This window comes from Danio rerio, chromosome 5, assembly GCF_052040795.2.
Source record: "Danio rerio strain M-AB ecotype USA chromosome 5, GRCz13ab, whole genome shotgun sequence".
In the NCBI taxonomy this organism is placed as follows: Eukaryota; Metazoa; Chordata; class Actinopteri; order Cypriniformes; family Danionidae; genus Danio; species Danio rerio.
In genome coordinates this window covers 78,482,501-78,497,500 of record NC_141025.1, presented here as the reverse complement: position 1 = coordinate 78,497,500, position 15,000 = coordinate 78,482,501, and the positions used below count along the sequence as shown (strand labels likewise).

The 15,000-nt window shown below is 38.1% G+C and overlaps 1 long non-coding RNA gene across 2 annotated transcripts in view; it reads left to right on the top strand.

Annotated features, from left to right (window-relative positions):
* LOC141385695 (uncharacterized) overlaps nt 1-15,000 on the top strand; it is a 32,152-nt gene that overhangs the window by 2,181 nt on the left and 14,971 nt on the right. For both annotated transcript variants that reach the window (XR_015492195.1, XR_015492196.1), the window contains exon 2: nt 6,901-7,056. This is a non-coding gene — a long non-coding RNA (uncharacterized LOC141385695). The remainder of the gene's footprint in view (nt 1-6,900; nt 7,057-15,000) is intronic.

Sequence of the window (15,000 nt, the reverse complement as noted above, 5' to 3'; positions counted from 1 at the left end):
TTCTGGGGTGTCTAACAGTATTGAGGTACAGAAAGTGAATAATCCCAATGCAAAAAATAGTGACTAGCACATGTGCTATGATGAGTGAAAAGCTTAGGTGCTGGCTCCAGACAGTGCAAAATACAACAACATACTCCCCAAAAACAGGACAATGTACCATAGGCAATGCTGACAGTGATATGTGCAATGATTACCTGTACACATAGTTTGCTGGGAGCTCGCAACATGACAGCCATGCTTGGCGCCATCTTGGATCTTGGCGCCATCTACTGATCGATATATTAACTGATTTCATAAGCATTTGACAAACATAGGATTGAGATAAATATACATACAGCACAATATCAAACTCTCAATGCATGTATAATTGAGATCTTCTAGAATAACTCAGAACACAAAAATGGCCTATTTCTAGTGAGTCACCGAAGTGCGAAGCTGTTAGACAGAGATGTAATATCAAAGCCGCAGATGTGCAGCGCTCCTCGACTCAATGACAAAAAGGTCTCGCAGACGGCAAATAGAGAATCACTCAACCTAATCCTTAAATCAAAGATCATCTGAATCCATCAGAATGTCACACACACATAAAAAGGAACCACGTCGCGAGAGAAAAACGCGATGGCGAGGGAAAGCAGGCAGATTTACACTGCAATATGTACAGAACAAATTGAAGGGCGATAGAAAACACATTATGAAGAGCAGATGAACCTTGGGTGCGGATAACACGTCACTGAAATAACCATGAGCTGAGCTGAGCTCCACACGGACTGTGTTGATATTCCTATAACACACACTTTTTTTGCTTCTCCACGAATGTATGCAATAAATTCAACATGAGCCACTTCATATTGCATTCCCTGGAGTGCTGTATAGACTGGAAGAAAATCTGGGTTGTTTTAAAATCAACATTGGGTCAGATATGGACACAACTATTGGGTTAATTAGTGTGCTGTATTAAATAGTGTACCCACATATTAAATTTATAAAGCTCATTTCTCATAGTTTATACATTTAATTTTGCTAAATTAAACAGCAAAGAAGGGCGGCATGGTGGCTCAGTGGTTGGCACTGTCACCTCACAGCAAGAAGATCGCTGATTCAAGTCCCGGCTGGGTCTGTTTTCGTTTCTATGTGGAGTTTGTATGTTCTCCCAACAGTCCAAACACATGCACTATAGCTGAATTGATAAACTAAATTGGCCGTAATATATGAGTGTGTGTGTGAGAAATGGTGTGTATGGGTGTTTCCCAGTATTGGGTTGCAGCTGGAAGGGCAAGGCAAGGCAAACTTTATTTATAGAGCACAATTTAACACAACCGTAGTTGATCCAAAGTGCTGTACAATAAAATAAACTAGACAATAAAACTAAAAATAACTGGTATTAAAAATACAACGAAATATATTCAAAAGTAATACTAAAATATAAATAATAAAAAATAACATGCATGCATCAGGGCATCCGCTGCATAAAACATATGCTGCAATAGTTGGCGGTTCATTCCGCTGTGGCGATCTCTGATAAATAAGCCGAAGGAAAACGAATGAATGAATGAACAGCACGCAAAGACAATGTGATTAATCATAATTACAAATTGTAATCACATACATATATTATGTTTGTATGCGTGTAACATGTCTAAACGGGGTAAATGCACTTTCAAATAATGTATTCTTTTATTTATTTATTATTATTTATATCTCAGTCATTTATATATTTTTCCCCACAACTTTTACTCTCTGTTATATTCAGTACTACAGATTTTCTAAGTCACTGTTCAGTTTTTCAGTATTGAGTAGTTTTCACTATTCGGCAGTTATTCAGTTTGGTACAGTTTTAGATATTTGCACTAGGAAAAGACCAAAAAATTAAGTAAGAAAAACAGTTTTTGTCAACCCAGCTCATTATAGATGCGTGCCCCTGTATACATTTCTGACGAGCGCCAAATACATCCCAGGAGCTACGTTGTTTTTTAGGAGATCATTTTGCTTGCTTTTAATAAAAACTCACTTTATTTTTTTCTGAAAACAAAACAATATTTTTTACTTATTTAGAAAATGCTTCTTAATTTAAGAATTGTCGGGGCAGTGGCGCAGTAGGTAGTGCTGTCGCCTCACAGCAAGAAGGTCGCTGGTTCGAACCTCGGTTCAGATGGCGTTTCTGTGTGGAGTTTGCATGTTCTCCCTGCTTTTGCGTAGGTTTCCCCCACAGTCCAAACACATGCGGTACAGGTGAATTGGGTACAGTGGTGTAGCGGACGGGCACGCACCGCGGGGGCGCCAGCGTGATTAGGGGGCCCCGGGTCGTTGCGATTTTCAATAATTGTAAATATGGCAACCGCAATAATCAAACTCTTGGGAACAACTGAGGTCGGAACCAAAGTTCACAGGTCTGTGTTCTCTGAACTCCTCTCATTCTGATTGCTTGCCGCCAAACCGCGACATAGCTCATACTATAAAGTTAACTTGATTTCAACTCTCCTCTATGCTCACACCGGAGAAGACGCACCGTGCTGTTTCTCGCCGCCGGTTCTCACTGCAAATGAATGACTTCTGGCTACTTTGACGCTCTCGCCGCTTTCGGTTTGTGATCGCTCCTCAGCTTGTGAAGGCTTCCCCACGTTGTCGCTCCACCCCGCCTCCCTTCCCCGCTCCTCAATTTGTAATCGCTTCCCTGTGTTGTCTCTCACACCCCCCCAACCCCCCCATTAGGGGACCCCGTCAGTGATCACTGCAGGGGGGTCTCAGCATTTTGCGCTACGCCACTGATTGGGTAGGTTAAATTGTCCGTAGTGTGTGTGTGGATGTTTCCCAGAGATGGGTTGCGGCTGAAAGGGCATCCGCTGCGTAAAAACGTGTTAGATAAGTTGGCGGTTCATTCTGCTGTGGCGACCCTGGATTAATAAAGGGACTAAGCCGACAACAAAATGAATGAATGAATGAATTTAAGAACTTTTATATATTTGCAATGGAAACAAGACCAAAAAGCAAAGTAAGAAAACCATTTTTGGCAATGTGTCGTCCACTGTTGTGCTTTTATTTCCTAAAGTGTAGCAGCACATTATTAAAATAAAGTTGGAAGAGATCCTACACTTGGGTTTTTACGACCACTTGTTTTCCTTAAAAGAGGCTTTTATTTATGTGCTTGGATCTTGGCTTTATCGGATTTAAGCTTCTCTGGGTCTTAAAAGAGTGAACTGGCAGTAAACTTTAATATACGTGTTGGCATTCATGGATGGTAATTTTGATTTTGGTCAAATGATTCTCACACTGGATTCATTGCGGCTTAGTCAGGCTCGCTGTGATAGTGTAATTGGGGGAGGCTAATTGAATTTAGGGAGCACTTTAGGACAAAGCCCAGGGGATATTACCATGGCAACCTCGCACCGAAACCTCCTTTGTTCCAGCTATAATGCAGCGATTCGGGTGTTAATAAGATCTCCATCCCCGGAGACACGGGCTGTATCTCTTTCTCTGTTTCGCTCTGTTTATCCTTGTCTCTTTTTCATGAGCAGGAGGAGAATCAAATGTACGACATAGAAGTGAAGTTTACACCCGGGTCAAGGCTAAAGACGAAACATCTTATGCAATGATGATGCAGCTGTCTTTATGTTTCTGCGTTTGTGGTCTAACATTGAGGCTGAAGTTGAGATTCAGTATTTTACTTAATATAATAAATAAGTAAAATACTGTAAATTAATAATTAAATTAAATTAAGTAAATTAATAAGTAAAATACTGAATCTCAACTTCATATATATATATATATATATATATATATATATATATATATATATATATATATATATATATATATATATATATATATATATATATATATATATATATATATATATATATATATATATATATATATATATATATATATATATATATATATATATATATATATATATATATATATATATATATATATATATATATATATATATATTAAGGGTGTCACAATCCTCCAAATCCTCGATTCGATTACATTTTCGATTCTAAAGTCACTGTTCGATTCGATTTTCGATTTAAAAAGAAAAGTTAAACAAAATCATAAACAAATCATACAGTAAATGAATAATAAGTTACACACATAATTACCACCCGTCAATCACTTTTTCCGCGGGACTCGTGAATAGGCAGTGATCTGTGTTCTTATAATGACGTCGGTAAAAAAGGTGCACAACCAACAGGAACCAGCCAATAGTATCTGAGGTGTTCGCTAAAATTACCAAGTACAAGTGTGAAAGCGAAAGACTGAAGCAGTCTGCTGACCCGCTGACTGCCTGAATTCGCTGTCTCGAGCGCATGACAGTGCGTGTGCTTCTGTGTCTGAGCCTGTGTGTGAATGTGTGTGTGGTCATGTGATGTGCGTTTTCAGCGGTATTGAAGAAGGTGGGCTGCTCAGTAATGCAAAACGCCAGTGTGGATGTAAATCGTTGTCGTTATAAAATGACATTTAAAAACAAAGACCTATAAGTGTAAACAGGGCCTGAGTGTGTATTTTTCGCTAGCGGATTTGCAACGGGGGCGGGGCGGAGGATCACGATGCCTGCATTCGTCTATCAGCCCAACCCTAACACTTACATAGTAGAGCTTGCAAACTGTGTTTTTTTTTTTTGTTGTTGTTGTCAACATAACGCACTGGAGATCCAAAATACTTCTACACCGTGGACTTCTTGGAAAGAGGAGAGGGTTTAGGTTCTGTCAAGCGCGTTTTTTTCCACTTGGCAGGCCAAGCTGACGTGACATAGGGCGTGGCAGCATCAACGATTGCATTTTTTAATTCGTTAATCGAAATTGAAAAATGTAAAAATTAAAAAATTTATCAAAATTAAATTTCGATCATTTTCGAAATCGTGACACCCTTAATATATATATATATATATATATATATATATATATATATATATATATATATATATATATATATATATATATATATATATTAAGGGTGTCACGATTTCGAAAATGAAAATATTTATTTATTTATTTATTTTGCTTTAAAGTGCATTTTTTTATGTGGGATGTAGTTGATGCTGTGTTTAAACCAAACTTGGAACACACGAATAAATTGCGATATTTGCGCATAAACAGATGCTTGAACATTTTGAGTTTACTTGCTTTATTCGCGTGTCAGATTCGCTTCGTTCGCACTTCAACTTCACTTCACACTAGACGAAGATTTGCATCGTGGATCAGGGCTTCTGCCTGCTCCAGTGACTCTAGTTTCATTGCTAAATGGACAGCATGGATTTTATTGAGAGAATAGCTGTATTTACGTGCTTTAGGAAGGCTGAAAAACAGTGTCGATTCGTTCGGCGTCGTTTCTGAATCATTTCTGAGGTGCACTCAGCTCTGTAAATTCATCGACTCTGGATGATTGAAGCTTTCAGTGGTGCTTCCGACTGAGCCAATCCCAGGTTCATGAGCTGTTGTCAAGTGTTGGTAGGAGGATTTCCCCTTTGGACACTAACAACAGGCGCAATATCATAATCACTGTCACACAAGAGCAAGCTCCTGATTGGTTAAGGCAGCGAGAATGTCGGCTAAAGTTCAGGTTTTCCTGCTTGAGCAATTTGTGCATCAAGATGGGTCAGTTCATGCTGAATCGCATATAAAGTGGTTAGTGTGTTGACACATGGCACTCCGGGGTTCATGGCGACCTGAGTTCAGTTCCCGCCTCGAGGTCCTATGCCGATTCTTCCCCTCTCTCTGCTCCCCACACTATCCTGTCTAAACTCTCTACTGTCTTATCAATTAAAGTAACCCCCCCAACTACCAAATAAAATGTAGATTTTTCAACTCAAGCGAATCATGCATCAAATGCGTGAAATGTTCACGCCTCAGGATGTCTATTCGCATCTTTGATTGACTTAACATGTAAATCACTCACGCTGGACTGCTCATCTGCGACTGGTGTGAATGCATCATCACAGGGCGGGACACATAGTGACCCCTCCCCTTTTTTGAAAAATAGTCAATAGAGTTTACCGTCTAGAGGTCTAAATTATATTTAAATGACACTGTTGGATTTCTCCATATCTGACTCAAATCTCAAAATATTTATGTTTTATTTATCATACTACCCTCAACTTGAATAAAAAAAAAGAGAAAAAAAAATTTCATTATTTATTTATTTTTTTTATTTTTTTTTATTAATTTATTAATGTATTTATTTATTTCATTTTATTTTATCTATTTTTTATTTAATTTATTTTTTATTGTATTTAAATGACACATTTTAACCTAACTGTTGGTTGTATCTATATTTGCCCCATATATAAAATCAATAATGTTTGATTTCTCTTCTCTATGTTCAAAAAAAAAAAATAAATAAATCTTATAAACCAATGTTGGGTCAAATATGGACAGCCCAACATAGTTTTTATTTTATTTTTTTTTTTTAATCATATTTAAATAAAAGGCTCAGTGGTTATTTACAGAATTGCATGTATATGTGTACTGTAGGGTGACATGGTGGCTCAGCGGTTGGCACTGTCGCCTCACAACAAGAAGGTTGCTGGTTCTAGTCCCGGCTGGGCCAGTTTCATGTTCTCCCCGTGCTGGTCTGGGTTTCCTCCGGGTGCTCGGGTTTCCCCTACAGCCCAAACTTGTGCGCTATAGGGGGATTGAATAAACTAAATTGGCCATAGTGTGTGTGTGTGTGTGTGAATGCAAGAGTGTATGGGTGTTTCCCAGTACTGGGTTGCAGCTGGAAGGGCATCAACTTTGTAAAACATATGCTGGATAAGTATAGGTCATTGTAGCGAACCCTGATTAATAAAAGGACTACGCCGAGGAAAAATTAATCAACATTTAAAAATATATATATATTTCAAATCACATGCAACGACCAGAAAACATCTAGATTTAACTGTGTTCATTTATTCTGTAGGCTGAAGTGTTGAAATCTGAAGGATTGGGCTTGTTCTGACCGCGAGCAGCGTCTAGCATGAATCTGCTGTTGAATGTGACTTTATGAAAGCAGACGACCCAGCAGATGGGAAAACTCATTGGCTGAATATTTCATAGTGACATCCACATAATTAAGGTCAGTCATTTCTCCAGCGCTCCTGACCACAAGCCACTATTTTTACCCTTTCCCCCTCCGTTCTCATCCTTACATTAATACTGTGGCCATTTTCCTCCATTACAGAGTTAGATTCATTTCATTAATAACAGTGTAACGTATGTGGGTCACAGGATGGACATTGTGTTCAGTTTTCTGCACTGAAACCTAAATTAATACAGCATTTCTAAGAATAGTCCCTTGACTTTAAGAGATTGGTTTACAAAAAAGTTAGACTATATATCAGTGATTCTATAAATGCAGGTACATTTGATAATCAATATCGTCATTTTTCCAGCTTTAAAGAGGACCTACTGTGCAAAAAAAGGGGTTTAAACACAGGTGTGTGGCAACATTCTCTGAATGTAACCAGCTTATAATAAAAAAAATAAATAAATAAATAAAAATATATGTTTTGTATACTTATATTATTAAATTGGAATATAGCATTAACATCAAGCTATAAATAAGATAACCTGTGTTTACATAAACTCAGACCACAAGAGACAATGAATGAATGAATGAATGAATGAATTAACGAACAAAAGAACGAAAGAAGGAACACAAAAATGAGTTATTGAATAAATGCATCAACTCAGAATACAAGAGGCAATGAATGAATCCATGAATTAATGAATTATTGAATGAACGAGTTAATAAATGAATACATAAACTCAGACCACAAAAGACAATGAAGGAATGAATGAATGAATGAATGAATGAGCGAGTTAATGAAAGAACAATTTAATCAATAAATGCAGAAATTCAGACCACAGAAAATAAGACAATGAATGAATGAGTGGGTTGGATGAATGAATTAATAAATAAATTAATGAAGTAAGGAGTTATTAAAAGAATAATTTAATGAATAAATACATAAACTCGATCCACAAGAGGCAATGAATGAATGAATAAATATTGGGGGTGAATAAATAGATAAATGAACGAACAAATGACCGAATGAATGAATGAATGAAAGAGTTAATGAATATATGTATGAACTCAAACCACATGATACAATGAATGAATGGATGAATGAATTAATGAGTGGGTGGATGAATGAATGGATGAATAAACAAGTTAATGAAAGAATGAGTTAATGAGTAAATACATGAACCCTGACCATGCGAGACAATGAATGAATGAGTGAGTGGCTAGGTGGATGAATGAATGAATGAATAAATATTGAGGGTGAATAAATAGATAAATGAACGAATGAATGAATGAATGAGTTAATGAATATATGTACGAACTCAAACCACATGATACAATGAATGAATGAATGAATGAGTGAGTGAGTGGGTGGATGAATGAATGAATGAATGAATGAATGAATGAATGAATAAACAAGTTAATGAAAGAATTAGTTAATGAATAAATACATAAACTCAGATCACAAGAGAAAATTATTGATTGCATGAGTGGGTGGATGAATGATTGAATGAATAGACGAGTTAATGAATGAATTAGTTAATAAAAGAACGAGTTAATGAACAAAGACACTCAGACCACAAAAGACAATGAATGAATGAATGAATGAATGGATAAATGAATGAATGAATAAATAAATACATAAACTCAAAGCACAGGAGTCAATGAATGAATGAATGAATGAATGAATAGGTGGGTGGGTGGATGAATAAATTGATGATTGAATTAATGAATGAACAAGTTAATGAAAGAATGAGTTAATGAATAAATGCATAAACCTGAATGAATGAATGAATGAATGCACGGCTAGGTGAATGAATGAATGAATGAATGAATGAATTAAATCATTAATTAATTAGTACATAAACCCAGACCACAAAAGACAATAAATAAATGAATGATTGGGTAAATGAACAAGTTAATGAATGAATGAGTTAATAAACAAATACATAAACTCAGACCACAAGAGACAATGAATGAATGAACGAATGAATACACATTTTTTTACTTCTGGCTACCCAAATATAGGAGACTCAGACACACAGACCGGACTTCTGGAGTCCTGCATGGTTGCGTGTGAGATTTGCGTCACTGAAAGCATCTGATGGCCTCTTCATTCTAACAAGCTAAATAAAATAAAGCGGTGCATTGACCTGGCCGGCCTTTATACGGCGTCTGCAGCCCGGATTCTCTCAGGGAGACCGTAAAAGCTCTTGTTCTCAGCAGTGGATCCGTGATTTTCTCCCATGATGCTCTAAACCTGCCGGTGATTTACAGTGCTGTGCTTTCTGCTTCTGTCATCCAGTCCAGCGCTCGTCCTCCAGATAACATAAAAATGATTTGCCTGCATGGCAATCTCAGTGCAGCTGATAGTCTGTAAAGAAGAAGCAGGTTCTCGCTTTCACTCACAGAAGAATCAATGAAGCTCCATGCTGCGCTTTGAAGCAGACTTTGTGTGAAAATTACCTTGTTTCTCTCTTATAAAAACACAGCAACTCACAGAAGGTTTTCATAACACTTCTTACACCGAGCAGGTGAGTTTCAACACTCTTGTGCAGTGGGTATAAACTCTTTTAGCTGGTTTAAAGTTTGTAGCTAGTTTATAGTTTAAAGACCTCTGTTGCCTTCACATCTCTTTCTCAGATTTTCATCATCACAATTATTATTCCATCCATAAGGGCACACAATGAATGAATGAATGCATGTGTAAATTCATTCATTCATTCATTTGCTTGTCGGCTTAGTCCCTTTATTAATCCAGGGTCGCCACAGAATGTAACCAGCTTATAATAAAAAATAAAAAATAAAATAAATAAAAATATATGTTTTGTTTTAATCAGAATTTGATTGACATTCTCCCTTTGTACGTGTCATCAGAGGGAGAAAGCCCTGCCCACTAGTGATCATCTCTCCCTCATTAGCATACATACACTCAGATTCAAATCAATGAATAAATGGACGAATGAATGAAGCAATGCATGAACGAACAAACAAATGAATGAATACATTAATTAATTAATGACACATAAATAAAAGTAATAAAAAACATGCACATGGTATACTTATATTATTAAATTGGAATATTGCATTGACATGTAGCTATAAATAAGATAACCTGTCTTTACATAAACTCAGACCACAAGAGACAATGAATGAATGAATGAATGAACGAATGAACAAAAGAACAAAAGAAGGAACACAAAAATGATTTATTGAATAAATGCATCAACTCAGAATACAAGAGGCAATGAATGAATGAATGCATGAATTAATGAATTATTGAATGAACGAGTTAATAAATAAATACATAAACTGAGACCACAAAAGACAATGAAGGAATTAATGAGTGGATGAATGAATGAATGAATGCATGAATGAATAAATGAATGAATGAATGAATGAATGAATGAATGAATGAATGAATGAATGAATGAATGAATGAATGAATGAATGAGCGAGTTAATAAAAGAACAATTTAATCAATGAATGCAGAAATTCAGACCACAGAGAATGAGACAATGAATGAATGAGTGGGTTGGATGAATGAATGAATGAATGAATGAATGAATTAATGAATGAATGAATGAATGAATAATTTAATTAATGAATGAACGAGTTAATAAAAGAATGAGTTAATTAATAAATATATAAACTCGAACCACAAGAGGCAATGAATGAATGAATGAATGAATGAATGAATGAATGAATGAATGAATGAATGAATGAATGAATGAATGAATGAACCGGCAACTTATCCAGCAAGTTTTTACGCAGCGGATGCCCTTTCAGCCGCAACCCAGCTCTGGTTGGGCTCTGGCTCTACCACAGTCCAAAGACATGCGGTACAGGTAAATTGGGTAGTCTAAATTGTCCATAGCATAAGAGTGTGTGAATGTGTGTGTGTGTGTAGATGTTTCCCAGAGATAGGTTGCGGCTGGAAGAGCATCCGCAAAAACATGCTGGATAAGTTGGTGGTTCATTTCACTGTGGCGACCCCAGATTAATAAAGGGACTAAACCGACAAGAAAATGAATGAATGAATGATTCATCTATAAAAGAGTCGACTCATGGTGGTTCGAATGAATCGTCTTGTTAGCGAGTCTTTAGTCATATCGGCGGGACATGGCTATGAAACATAAGCCCCGCCCAATTATTGCAGGTGCAAACCTGGGAAAATTTAAACCTGCGGCCCCGCCCATTAACAAAACATCAAAGACAAATCCTGACCTCATGAGTCATGAAGACGCTGTGCTTGGTTTGGGAACAAAGGAATCGCTGAACGATTCTTATGTGAGTCGCTGGGATAATTAGGTTTAAATAAATTCGTATTGTAAGACCAGGAGTGTTTTTTCACTTTGCATGCATATCAGTATGTTGCATAAAACCGAAATATGACCCTTTTTAATGTATAATAGGAGCTCTTTAAGCCCAATATTTAAGTGTCAGCCCAAATTAAACATTTAATTAATTACAAAAAGCAGATTTGATAACATGTGTAGTTTTATTGACAATAGTGAGGAAGCGGGTAAAAATAACAGGCTGACGAACAGCAAAACAGCTTGTTAACAAAAAGACGGTGTGGAGTTTGAGTTATTATATTCATAAGCAGATCAGATTGTGTGTTTTGCAGCAGTCGTGAAGGGAATTTCCCTGCCAGTGAACACCGTTTAATGTCCTATTGATAGCAATCAGATAAGCCCACAGAACCATTGCGTTTACCTATTACTCCACAATCCACTGGAACAATATTTAATTTTGATCTTCAGCTCAGACGGGGCTGAAACCTGATCAGATATGCTGTTACGTCAATGCACAGACCAGGACAAGCACAAATGAATCACCAAATCATTTGGTAAAGCCTCACCATGGTTATGCATTGTGCTCTTACTGATTTATTAGATTTGTAAAGCAGTCCCGCTTGTTTACATTGGTTGAGGTATCAGATAACAATTAAGAATGCCTTGTGCCCCATTCCTTCATCTATTCATTTATTAATTCATTTGTTCATTTAAATGTTATTTTATATTTAATTTGCAACGATGATAACATGTAAACATCATTTTAATTAAATAAAATAATTTACATGGAATATAAATAAAAATACTTGTAACACATTAATAATTCCTAGTTAATGCTAATTATAACATTTACTAGACCCAAAGTTGCGCCTGTTAACAATATTTAATGTACCTAATGTCCCATTGTAACTAACAGAGAAACCAAGATTATTAATACAGTTATTAAAGCCAGGAAACTTATTTTCGATACAATAAAATGTTATCATCCATCGATCCATCCAACCAAACATCCGTCCATTTGTCTAACCATCCATTCCTCCGTCTAGCAAATGTTCTGTCCATCCAACCAACAAACTAACGGTCAATCTGTAAAACCATCCATCCATCCACCCAACCGTCTGTCCGTCTTGTCCATTCGTCCAACCAACCAACCATCCATCCATCCATCCATTCATCTATTCATCATCCATCCAACCAACCAACCATCCATCTATCCATGCCTCCAACCATCCGTCCTGCTGTCCAACCGACCAACCCTCCATCCATCCATCCATCCATTAATCAATCAATCCATCCATCCATCCATTCAACCAACCATCCGTTCATCCAACCAACCATCCATCCCATCTTTCCATCCATCCATACATACATTCATCCATCCATCCATCCAACTGTCCGTCCATCTGTCCAACCATCCATCCATCCATCCATCTACCCAACCGTCTGTCCATCCAACCAATCAACCAAACATCCAAGCATCCATCAATAAACCAACCAACCAACTGTACATCCATCCATTCAGCCTTCCATCCATCCAATTCACTGTCTATCTGTCCAACCATCCATCCATCCATCCATCTACCCAACCGTCCATCCATCCAACCAACTCACCAACGGTCCATCCATCCATCCATCTAACCACCCAACTGTCTGTCCGTCCATCTGTCCAACCAACCAATCAACCAAACAACCAACCATACCTCCATTCGTCTTTTCATCATACATCCATCCTTCCATCTAACCAACCATCCATCTATATACATCCATCCAACCATCCATCCTGCCGTCCGACCGACTAACCATCCATCTATCCATCAATCCATCCATCCATCCATCCACACATCCATCCACCCAACCATCCATCCACCCAACCATCCGTCAATCCATCCCTACATCCATCCATACATTCATCCATCCATCCAACTGTCTGTCCATCTGTCCAACCATCCATCCATCTACCCAACCGTCCGCCTATCCAACCAACCATCCAACAAATCAACCGTCCAAGCATCCATCCAACCAACCAACCAACTGTGCATCCATCCATTCATCCACCATCCATCCATCTGTCCAACCATCCATCCATCTACCCAACCGTCCGCCCATCCAACCAACTAACCAACGATCGATCCATCCGTCCATCCATTCATCCATCCATACATCATTCCAACCAACCAGCCAACCATCCATCCATCCATCCATCCATCCACCCATCCATCCATCCATCCATCCATCCATCGATCCACCCATCCATCCATCCATCCATCCATCCACCCATCCATCCACCCATCCACCCATCCATCCACCCATCCATCCATCCATCCATCCATCCACCCATCCACCCATCCATCCACCCATCCATCCATCCATCCATCCATCCATCATCCATGTGTGGTTGTGCTATTTTATACAGAAACCATAATCTGCACTGGTCCTGATTATAACTGATCAGAATGAGCATGTACTTGCTATTGTTGGAGAACCTGTTTATATATTATTTATTTCATATTATTTATTTTTTAACAATGGCCTTCAACACAGTGAGAACATACATGTTTAAAAGCAGCTGAAAGTCTATGCTTCGAACAGGCAAATGACCCAACCTTAACCCAATATAAAAGTTGTATCTGAAAGAGCATTTGGAGCCAGGCTCGCTCAGTTGAAGTGGTGCTGCAAAGAAAGATGGGCCAAAATTCCTCCGTGCCCATGTGCAGAATCGATCAGAACGTTTGGCTGCTGCAGTTACTATTGATCACCAGAGTCACATCACAAACTAAAGGCAAAGTTATCTCAAGGTTCACATTCATTTTCCAGCAAAGACGTTCACTCTTGGATGATTGTGCTTGTTTGTTTAATTGGATTCTCTTTATCTGAAGATCTGATTTCACTGTGGGACAGATTATTGCAGATATACGGAAAATTAATCAGGGCTTACTGATTTTTGTCTTCCAAGACTGCATATCTGGATATCTTTCATCCTGACGTGAAAACCTCAGTGTGTGTGTGTGTGTGTGTGTGTGTGTGTGTGTGTGTGTGAATACTTTTTTTAAAAAGTGAATGAGGAGATATTTGCTAACTATGGGGAAGGAGACTGTTGTAAATATCAGCAGAAGGGGTGTGTCTACCCGTTGTGGGGGAGGAGCCTGTTGTAGATATCATCAAAAGGGCCACTATTAATCGTAATGGGGGAGGAGACTGTTGTAAACATCAGCAGAAGGGGCATGGCTACTCATGGGTGTGGAGCCTATTTCATGCATTAGCATAAAAGGCGTGTCTACTCATTATGGGGAAGGATTATGTTGTAGAAATGAACAGAATGGGCGTGTTTACCTATGATGGGGAGGAGACTGTTATAGACCTTAGCAGAAGGGGCGTGTCTACTCATAATGGCAGAGGAGCCTGTTGTAGACATCAGCAGAAGGGGCGTGTCTACCTATGATGGGGCGGAGACTGTCATAGACATTAGCAGAAGGGGCGTGTCTATTCATGATGGCAGAGAAGCCTGTTGTAGACATCAGCAGAAGGGGCGTGTCTACCTATGATAAGGAGACTGTCATAAACATTAGCAAAAAAGGTGTGTCTACTTATTATGAAGAAGAGCCTGTTGTTGATATCAGCAGAAGGGGCGTGTCTTGCTATGATGACGAGGAGACTGTTATAGAGATTAGCAGAAGGGGTGTGTCTTACTTATTATGAA